This window comes from Herpailurus yagouaroundi, unplaced genomic scaffold (genome assembly GCF_014898765.1).
Source record: "Herpailurus yagouaroundi ecotype Mexico unplaced genomic scaffold, PumYag 205, whole genome shotgun sequence".
Lineage (NCBI taxonomy): Eukaryota > Metazoa > Chordata > Mammalia > Carnivora > Felidae > Herpailurus > Herpailurus yagouaroundi.
Genome location: NW_024412436.1, coordinates 9,738,767 through 9,750,086, shown reverse-complemented (window position 1 = coordinate 9,750,086; position 11,320 = coordinate 9,738,767). Strand labels below are relative to the sequence as shown.

At 41.1% G+C, this 11,320-nt stretch overlaps 1 long non-coding RNA gene across 1 annotated transcript in view; it reads right to left on the bottom strand.

The window, feature by feature from the left end:
* Positions 1-765: 765 nt before the first annotated feature.
* LOC121015114 (uncharacterized) overlaps positions 766-11,320 on the bottom strand; it is a 37,158-nt gene continuing 26,603 nt past the window's right edge. The window contains exon 4 of the long non-coding RNA XR_005783627.1: positions 766-2,106. This is a non-coding gene — a long non-coding RNA (uncharacterized LOC121015114). The remainder of the gene's footprint in view (positions 2,107-11,320) is intronic.

The following is an 11,320-nucleotide window of genomic DNA, read 5'->3' as shown; positions in this document are numbered from 1 at the left end:
TTCCAGCCTGTTCATCTGAACTGATTCAACTGTCGTCATCTTCGTGCCCGGAGAGAACAGTAAGCCCTCTTCCCTCCTCCTCTCTTACTTGCTCTATGTCACAGAAGTACAGTTAACAAATTAAGGTATTTCATCTGTGTTAAGCAGAAACACTTTTGTCATCTCAGTCAAGAAATGAACTAATGTTGAGTGATGGAAAGTTCTGAATAATAAGAACAGTTTAGTTGGGTTCAACATGAGGTTATAACAAAGTTGAAGTAATGGGGAAATTGAAACTGAATATGCTTAAATGACTTTCCACAGTTGTTGGGTTTTTTGTTTGTTTTTTAATTAACTATAAGTAACAATATGCAAAGGTCATCTGGAAACAAAGACAGTATGTTTTTAATGGTCAAGAATTTGACATCCAGTTTGAAATAATTAACCCTTATGGTAGGAGTTTCCCTAAAGTCTCAAAACACACATAAAACATTCTCACCGTGTTGCACTGATTATGACCAGAAGATGATTTATTATGCTGATTTTAGTTCAATATGAACTGGAAAACCTAAAGAATTTCGGGTTTACTTGAGGACAGAGAGTACATAACATCCCACTAATCTTTCACAATATGATTTTGCTTCGGGGAAGGAAGCTGGCTAAAATGTACATGCCAAGTTCAAGACTTTAAGGAGGACTGAGACCTAATTCACTTTATTTCTTCCAAATGGAAGATTTGTCATTGATATAGAAGGTAATGATTGATTTTTTTCAAATTCTGGTTATTGGTGCTTCTTAGACCATAGGTTCATTTATTCATCAGAGATTAGGAAGCACCTACTATGTTCAAGAGAACATACATATAAATTTAAGAACCCATTGTTGAATCCTTTCTTATGCTTTTATTATTTTATAATTAGGTAATACTTTTTGGCTTTCCCATAATTTTGTTAGACTTTTTGAACGGACTTTTGTTACAGTGATATTTCTAGCCACTGACAAACAAGTTGCTTTGTTCACACAACTTTTCATCTGGCATTAAATGTCGTTGCCCAAAAGATTATACTATATTGTATTTTTAATTCAAGCCCAAATTATAGCATTTTAAATGAAATTAGAGCCAAGTCCCACTGGTATTTGAAAGTGGCAATTCATGATTTCTCCATATTATGTATTCCAGCATTTTTTTCTGTTTTCCCAACCTGTTCTGCCGACCGGTTTCCAATTCTGAACCACGTCTTCAAGCATGATTCTCCAGGAAATTTCATACAATTGGGAAATATTCTCTCTATTTCGGAAACAAATAGCAGCTAATTTGATAACAAATCATGGCGGAAATGCAAAGTGTACATTCATTTCCCCAAATCTGACCTTTCTTTCCCACAAAACTACAGCGAAGAAATCCCATTCATGGATTTCATCTCTGTCAGAACAAAAATATCGAATTGCCTCCTCTCTGAAATCTGCATTTATCAATTATGGCTTTCTCCAGGAAATTCTAATTTGCAAAAATGCTCTATATCCCAAGCTTTAACAGTTGGAGGTAGATGTCCTTAAGGATGGGGAGGGGGGGGAAGTTCTTTTTCAAATGGCACATTTACTAATTATAAAATGCTCTTATCTCTTTGCGGCCAAAGCCAAAATGAACATGTGCCTCGTACTAAGAAATCCCAGGATTGTCACAACCCGTGCCAGCTGTTGAGGTTATGACACCTGTGCCAGCTTCGCCAGCTCTGCCCACTGTCATCTGCTCCAACTGCTCCATCTGCACTGTTTGTACCAATTCTCCCATTTCTGCATCTGTACCTTCTGCAGAGACGTTTCCAACAATGCCAGCTGTGTCATTGGTGCCAAATATGCCAGATGTTCTATTTGTCCACCCTGGGCCAAATCAATGCAGTTCTGTGCTCATTAGTTTTAGCTGGTAGATTCTATTTTACAATTTTTTGAGACGTATTTAGATGGAATCCAGGCAAAAATCCCCCTTACAACCATTTCACATCGCGCTCTCCAATCTTTTTTGCCACTGCAACTTTATCTAGCAACATAAAGTTGGTCAATGTCCTCTTGATCATATTAAACTCATTCTCAGTAACCAGTTCAGCGTTCATTGTGGCAGGGCCTGTCCTGTATAGAAGAAAATATTGCAGAAGCTGTGGGACACAACAATAAATTGGCGAGCTAATTAAAAAAGAATAACTTCGTTCAGATAAACAAATTGAGAATGTGCAAAAATCAATATGTCTAGCCGATTAGAGTAATCTATGGCATAATGTTCTATTAGGCTGTCTGTTTATTGGTCTTTAATTGACAGAGTTACACGTGTGGATTGATGTGTGTGTCATCCAATCCCCTTCTCTGGGTTAGGGTTAGTATTAACCAAGGATGCATGCAGGGGTAGGGCCAGGCTGTTGCACTGGCCACTTACTGATGGAAGGAAGCAAGGTCAGGAGCTTATGCTCTGGCCAGAAGCTAACTCTCTCTCTTCTCTCAAATGTCAATTCTACGAGTGCCAACACAAACCATTCTTTGGATAAGAATGCGCTTTCATCTGTAAGGTTGAAAAACAACAAAAAAAGTATTTTCATACTCAAAAGCTCAGTATTCTATATCATTGCAAACCCAAAAGTAGTGTTTTCCTCTTCTCTTCTCTTTTTTCTTTTCTGTTCTCATTTCGGAAGGCCTTTCTTAAGGAGCACTAACACTTAATCTCCAAACTTTACACCAGATTCTTTCCTCTCAAATCATTTTCAGATATGGAGGATGAACCCAGAGTCTGTCATATGAAAATTGATGCCTTACTAAGGAATGTGAGGTCCAGAGGACATCACACTACCTCCTGTTTATTCAACTTGGATTATTTAACCTGCTGTTTCCAATGATGAAAGTTGTAACCATTCACCAGTGCTTCAAAGCATTAATGGCGACGTTCTTGACAACAGATAAAATGGCTCACGATTACATCCAAACATTTGTACTCAGTCTATGCATGTGGCAAGGTACAGTGAGGAGATGTCTCAACAGCTTTATGAGGTTTCAAACTCCACACAGTAAACACTAAGCTTCCACAGGGAATTACCAAATTACCCTAAAACAAATGAATCTGTCTAGGTCTTAGGCTAAAAATCCTAGTGACCTCATTTCTTCCCAGACAAGGGTCTGTAGGCTGAGAGTCCAGACACACATGGGCAATGGTTTCAGGACATGCCAGTATTCCTGTATGGGTAGAATACCCTCGATTCAATCATACTTTCCCCTTATGGGGTCAGTGATCATTTCTCAGTATCCCGAGTCCTTCACTCTCTTACCCAAATTTCATTTGTTTCTGATCTTTTCACTCCATACCTTTTTATAATCTTCCCTGAACGTAGAGAGGAGACTGAATGAACATTGATTAAGTAAAATGGTGGCTTTCTATCAAAATATGGAGATCAAGTCTGAGTATGCTGACCCTACTTCTAGAAATGCCACAGACTTTTTTATTCTAATTCCCTATGTTCCAAGATGCCAAGAGGGAACATCCGTAATTAGGATGAAAATAGTTTTATGATTCGTTGGGAGTGTACCCTGTATCTTCCCAGAACATTTTAATTAATATAACTTCTGCTCCCTGCTGACAAAGATGTTTCCGATGGTGTTTTGGCCCAACATATTTACCGCCTTCATTGATGTGAGTCATTTGAATACTTGGAGGAATCCATAAACTTCAAGGTTTCATGTAAAATACAGAATCGAGTGTCACGAGTGCCACAGAGGCATACACAGCTGAGAATATTTTTCATCGCCTATCAGGCCTTTTGTTTTACATAAGTTTTTAATATGGTGACCATGAGAACATTCAGATCTGCTGGTAAAGAATAGAAAACCACACATTTCAATGACATGCAGATAGAAAGATCCAAATGACTTTGAAATTTGCTCTCATGACAGTTAGCTTCCCCTTTAGATAGTTGTTTCTCTGGAATGAGTAAGTCACCATGGACTTACTGTGCATTGATCTCCTAGCTACTTGGAGTAAACAGAGCACCTTGGGCCTCTTAAATTTCTTGACTACGTTTCTACTACTTCCTCAATCCCACTGTCCACACTTTCAATTTTGGAAGAACACAAATCCTAATGTAGTTCCCTCATCAGTAGGGGCATCAGTACACTCTGACTCTTTAAATCACAAGTACACTAGCAGTTATGACAGCAATATTTAGGAAGATGCTATCAAAGATGGCAATAACCACACTGAGGGGCCATGGCTCCATCAGCACTATTGCTGTCATTTTCACCACCTGATTACTTATTTTCAGGAAAACGACATTGTTTGACTCACTAATGTTCCAAGCCTTATATTCAGCTCCTAAATAGTCCCCGAACTCCAGGGCTAATACACGTAGGTGAGCTATCCACGCCTAGAAGTGAAGACTGTCAAAATGTCGAACAGTTTGAGGAAGTAGGGAAAGAGGGTAATAGAAAACAAAGCAAGGCAAGGACAGAAAAGAATAAATCACTGCACCAAACCAGTAAGATAAACGGATAGAAGTGGGTTGTCTTGGTTGGAAACAAGGAGAACAGAGATCATTAGTACAGACCCACTAATCCAATCAGAAAACAGGTACTCAGAGCATATCCGAGCTCACACAACTTATTAATGGCAAAATCAAGTGCAGAGAAAACCCATCTTCAGGTTCGTCATGTGTAAACTGTAAAATACAGATGATAGTAATTGTATGGAACCCAAAGAAGTTTGAAGATTAAGTGCGTCAATTGGCAGAAAGAATTGACAACAGGGTCTGACAGACAGTAAACACTGTGGGTTAGCCCTCCTCCTCCTCACGATTAGGATACTTGGATCTGTGGGATTTTTATTCTCTTATATCATACAAGCTGTATCTAGGATACGGCGGCTGTATCAGCTCTGATGCTGAGACTTCAGCATCAATTTAAAGTCACACTTTTGGGTCACCTGGGTGGCTCAGTCAGTTAAATGTCTGGTTCTTGATTTTGAATCAGGTCATGATCTCATGGTTCCTGGGTTCAAGCCCCATGGTCGGGCTCTATGCTGACAGCACAGAAGCTTCTTGGGATTCTCTCCCTCTTTCTCTCTGCCCCTCCCCACTCACGAGCGTGTGCTCTCTCTCTCAAAATAAATTTTAAAAAATAAACATTTAAAAAAAATAAATAATCTTATTTCCAGGTTTTTAGCTGGACCATCAAATTTGTATTACAAAAAAGGAAGTTGGAATGAGACTCTGAAGTTAAGCAATGACCCAACTGTTTTCTGTATCCTACCTGGCACACAATGTAGATATGTAGTCAATGCAGAGAACACGGAGGTGCCCATATGAATGGAAGGAAGCAAAGGCATGATTAATCTAGACTAAGAGAGGCCACAGCAACAGCAATATTTGGCTTCAGGAAGAAAACACACTCTCAGTCGGTAGTGTGTTCACACATTCTCACGCAGATACTTCCCAGTTATCTCTTTGGAGCTAACCACAGGTAATGGGTGTGGAGGATTGCTTGCAACCACCAGAAGCTAGAAAGGCAAGGGAGGATCTTTCCTAGCACCTTAAGAAGGCACATGGCTCTGTAGACACCTGGAATTGGGACTTGGAGCTTCTAGAACTGTGAGAGAATACATTTCTGTGGTCTTCAGAAATGCATTCTAGGGTGTTTTATTGCTGCAGCTCTGAGAAACTAACACAGCTTCCTTTCCCTAAATGTGGATAATTAGATGTGTCTCTAATACAGGACCCGGGTCCTTGCTGAGCAATAGAAAGAATAAGACCGCAGGGATTCCAGAAGAAAAATGCCATTCCAAATGGAACAAGTTAACCATGTCCAGAAATTAGGAGGAGAAGACAGGAAGGAAATTATAGTAGTTACATAATAAAATGAGTGCCTCATATTTGTAAAGCACTTTAGACTTCCATTTTTTATTATCAATCACCAGGGTGGGCAATGCTAGACCAACTGAATCAGAACCTCTTAGGAATAAAGACCCAGGAGTGTGTGTTTTGAACAGGCTCACCAGGCTATCCAGATGCACCAGGAGAGTTAAGAAACCACTTTGTAAGCCCAGTAGTGCTCTTTTCTCTTCATTAAAGCAGCCTCATAACAGAGACATTTAAATACATTTAAATTAATTATTTAGAACTTCAGAATGCTGAGCTTTAAATGCAAAATGTTACTTCATGAAAAAGGTTTGGATCAAACTGGGTTAACTTGTCCTTTCTTGGCTTCTGCTTTCAGACTCATCTCTTGCCTCACGGCAATGCGTTCAAGTTGGACTGAATCACAAAAGCCAGAGATAGAACATTAGCTCCTGAGTTTGCTCCATATGCTCCTGTAGGAGTTTGCCTTGTAGTTAACCTCGTTACAACTCAAGATCCATCATAACAAGTGCTGGAATGCCTGATGCAGACAGAAACATGTTAGAGATAAGTCACTGTGCTGGCATTTAGGGCGACTGCAGATACATGATGATACCTAAACCCTGTTCATTGTATCCTAAGTATGAATCCACAGTGGGTTGGACATATACTAGGTAGCTTTTTGTGTTTTTTTTGTTTGTTTTAGAGAGACAGTGTGCGTGCACAAGCAGGAGAGAGGAACTGAGTGAGAAGGGGAGAGAGAGAGAGACAGAGAGAGAGAGAGAGAGAGAGAGAGAGAGAGAGAATCTCAAGCAGGCTCCACACTCAGTTCATAACCCAATGTGGAGCTTGATCCCATGAACATGGGATCATAACCTGAGCCAAAATCAAGAGCTGGACGCTCAACTGACTGAGCCACCCAGGCACCCCTAGATAGCTTTTTTCAAGAAAACACTTCAAATTGTATGTAAAACACATTTTATGTATGGAAGCAGAGTTTCCCAACCTGTGACAATGGTACACTTGTGTGGCCCAGGTGGCTCATGGATGCCAAGATGGCGATACCTTCATCTTGGGGCAGCCAGAGCTTTTGAGCTAGTTGCCTTCAGACATTAGCAGCCTCACCCCATTGGCCATACACATATTACCATTTTCCATACGTGCCATGACACAAAGAATGTTGTAGAACCAAACAGCACAAGCCAAGTGCTGGGGCAGCACTCGCTAGACATCTAGATTCCATGGGCCAGTAACATTAAGAAGAAAAAACATAGAAGTAGCAATGAGGAGTTCCCAAATTTTTATTTTGGATGTTAATACAACACAAGTATTATCCTTGGCTATAATTTTATAAAGGAAAAGGGAGTGTTGAGCTGTTTGTTTCCAAAACATTCACATTTTAAAGTAGCTCACATCATGCAAGAGAGCACAGTTCAAACATGTAGTGCTAATAAAACGCTTTATCAAGAGTAATTGAGTCTTCTCTGCCTGCTTTTTATTTTTTAAGTTTTCAGTCCTATTGAAAAGCTGAAATAACATCGCAATGAATATCCATCCCCTGAATTCTTTAAATTATCCACATTTGCTTTATCTCCACCTTTTCTTTCTGCAGAACCATTTGAAAGTTACGACGTCATGCTGCTTCGCTCCTGAGTACTTTGTCCTGAATCCATAAGAAAAAAAATTCTCTGAGGCTCTGGATGGCTAAGTCTGTTAAGGTCCAACTCTTGATTTCAACTCAGGTCATGACCTCGTGGTTTTTGAGTTCGAGCTCTGCATCAGCTCTGTGCTGACCGTGTGAAGCTTGCTTGGGATTCTCTCTCTCTCCCTCTCTCTCTGCCCCTCCCTTGCTTGCATGCAAGTGTTCTCTCTCTCTCAAAATAAATAAATATAAATTTTTTTTTAATTCTCCAAAACAGCAACAGTACTATTGTCCCATGAAAGTCAACAAGAATTCAATGTCACCTAATAAACAGTTCATATTTAAATTTCACCAATTCTTTCAAAAATACAGTTTTTTTTCCCATTTGAGATTTAATTCAATTCCATATACTGTATTTGGTTGCTATATCTTTTCAGTATATTCTGATCCATGTGTTTAAAAAAAATCATTTGTTTTTCATGACATTGACTCTTTTGAATAATCTAGGCAAGCTGTCTTGTAGAATGCCCTACATTCTGGAATCGTCTGTTGTTCATGCTTGGATTGAGGTAGAAAGGGCATTTTCAAACTCCAGAATATATAGGAAAGACATAATCCAGACAAAGTGAGTATGCCGAAGTTAATGGAGAGACTCTCCATAGCTTCTATTTTACTCCTTATGGAATGTCAATAACTTAGCCACAGAATGGCCCTCTTCCACAGGCGAGGATTAGGTAACCACCATTCTAGAGAATAAAAATGATTCTACCACAGACTGTCTATCAACAAATGGTATCACTGGTAAAAGATGCCAGGTCTTCAGAAGACTGACCTAAGTTCCCACCAGGGTTCACTTAACAGGTTTTAGGGCAGTTACTCATTTCAATCAATGTGTTGAGCCAACTCAGCCTTATCTGACCCTGGATATTGCCTAGGATCAAAGTCAAATGTGGTAGGGCCCAAGGTCTACTCATAGTTGACAAAAGGAAACTAGAATTTGGCACCTGCTGACTTGCCAAGAGCCCCATGCCTACGGCTGTTGGGAGCACCCATGATAGCCTGGAGGACTGGAGCAAGGTGCACAGGTAAAGCTGGGTGGAGAGGTTCACGGTGCTTACACATCACCCACCTGCCTTTTTCCAGAACTTGCTCGGTGCCAGGAATGTCCTAATTACCACATGCCCCACTTATTGCAGAGCTCTTTCAGTCATAGACAATAAACTACACATTTAAGCGGGAGCAAAAAGTTGTATCATGGGGGTGCCTGGGTGGCTCGGTTGGTTGAGCATCAGACTCTTGATTTCTGCTCAGGTCATGAACTTGCGGTTCATGAGTTCGAACCCACGACAGGTTCTGTGCTGACAGCTCGGATTCTGTGTCTCCCTGTCTCTCTGCCCTTCCCTCACTCACTCTGTCTCTCTCTCTCTCTCTCTCTCTCTCTCTCAAAAATAAATAAACATTAAAAATATATATAAATAAAAGTTCTGTCATGGTACTATGGCTTTCACCAAGGGACTTCCTTAGTTATGCTGATTAGGATTGTAATGCGGGACACAGGATCCAGGCCAGAGACAGACTCCAGGCAGGACCATTGTTTCCTCTCTGGGGCAGAGGGTCTCCAGCTCCACCCAGCAGTCTTTGTGGGGTGCCAAAAGTTCTCCTCCCATGGGGAGGTCTATAGCCCTCGGGGTGGGGGTGGAGGGAGACCTTCACTCCATCAGGTGCTTTCTCTCCATCTACAAGGCACATTTGTGGCAAGGGAAGAAGAGAGAGCTGTAGTAGCCCCCCTCTGAATGGTTTGTTGATCCACCCCACTCCTGAATGCACCCCTCACCCTGGTGACGGGGTGCACAACACAGGGCAGTGCACACCCAAAGTGTCACAATGCCAATTTATTTTAAATGGACACTCCTCTGCTTCTGAAAAAGTATCTGCCCGAGGCTTACAATAACAGACACTTCTCACCTCCATTACTCCACTTCCAGCCAACCGCTCTGGTGTCTGTTCTGGACCATTCTTGAACTCACTGCTTCTCCTCAGCCTCAGGGGGATGCTTCCCAAACCAAGTTCAGCCAGAGACGGTGGAGATGGCACATTGTGTGTCCACAGCAACCGCCCCCCCCCCACACACACACCCCACAAGGTCTCCTTCCATTCATTCGGTCACCGTGGTCTCATCTCTGCTGGATCTCAACAGACAGAACATGAGCAGCAGTGTGCAGACAGGAGCAAGGAAGGGCTTCAGGTGGGGGAGATTATCAGTCTGCGGAGAGAAATCTAAATACAGCGACAGGAAAGGTTGTGAGAATTTCACTGGAGGGAGAGATTCAAGCTGCCTGCAGTCGGTGGTCAGGCCATACAGGTAGGAACCCCGGAGCCTCCCCGCTTGAGGGAGAACAGAGGCCATGGGGTTTTTTCAGGGAATTTAGGCAGTTTCAGTAGGTGATCAGTGAGATAGAGCAGAGTCAGAGGAAAGAACCGATTGTCAGAAGTTTTTAGCTTGACAATTTAATCTGAATGTCAGTGCCATTCACTAATAAAAGAAATTCTGAGAGACTAGGTTTGGGGGTGGGTGGGCAAAGATGAGCCATTTATTAATTTATCTATAAAAAAATACCTTCTTTAGCACCTACTGTATACTGGGAACTGCACTGGTTTCAGATGTACTAATTTTGAGGTGCCATTAAACTACCCAGAGGGAATGTTAATTTAACTAAATTTAAACATGAATGAAGCTCAGAAGATCACTGAGGGCAGACACCTCCCCTCAGAAATCATCCCTGTTCCTCTCCGGGAAAATTCTGCTTCTTGGAAGCCTACCTCCTTTTGACTATATCCTTCCTGTGGACATGTTAGCTCTTTCGCTGGGTTATACTATATTTATTTAGCATACTTAGCAATTGTCTAGATGCCCCATTCCCTGGGCTGGGCGAAATCCTACATCTTTCTATTATGGTTGATTGAATTATGTTCTGAGTTCTAAAGGTTTCCTACTATCCCAGTCTGTAGTCTCCAAGCCAGTAGTTCATCACAAGTAAAAAACAAAACCAAAATAAAGTCTGGGTATGAGACTGAGACTTCAATAAATGTACAGTGCTTATGAATCTTTCCAACAAAAAGATCAAACTCTACAAAGGAATATATTTTCTTATCTCCTGCTAGAAGATTATCCACTCTGCCTTGTTATGGCCAGTATGTTCCTCAGTTTTAATAATGGTTAATTTTGCAAAAATAAAAAAAAAGTAAATAAATAAACAAAACAAAATAAAATAAAATAAAATAAAATAAAATAGTGTTTGTAATCTAGACAGAACTCATGGCTCATGATTTCATCCGTGAGACCAGGTACCACCTGCCCTCTCATTAGAGCTTCCTAACTTCCTGCCTGGTAAAACTTGCAAACCACAAATCATCACACAATGAAATGATATCAGATGTCTCTGTCTCCTTGATAGAACTCGCCAAACCAATGGTCAAACCAAAGAGCTACATTTAGGGAAGATACATCAGGCTACTTTGTTGATGTCACTTAATTGATCTCACGTCCTTGACGGGTACCCTCAAGACGTTCCGATCCCTGGTAATGGGATTCCCACGTTATTACCACCATGCAACACAACGTGGGGAGACTGAGTTCCCACCTGTGGTAGCAAACAACAGCACAAGACTCTCTGGCCTGTCCCCAAGGCTGTTGCAATAAGACCCAGCAAACTGGGGCCTTGGTTTTGGCTACTGTCATTCTTCTGGAATTCTGTGCATCCCATGAGATGAAGATTCATTCGTACGATCCAACTCGCATGTCTCAGATGTAAGCAGAGGTATTCATAAAGCCTTC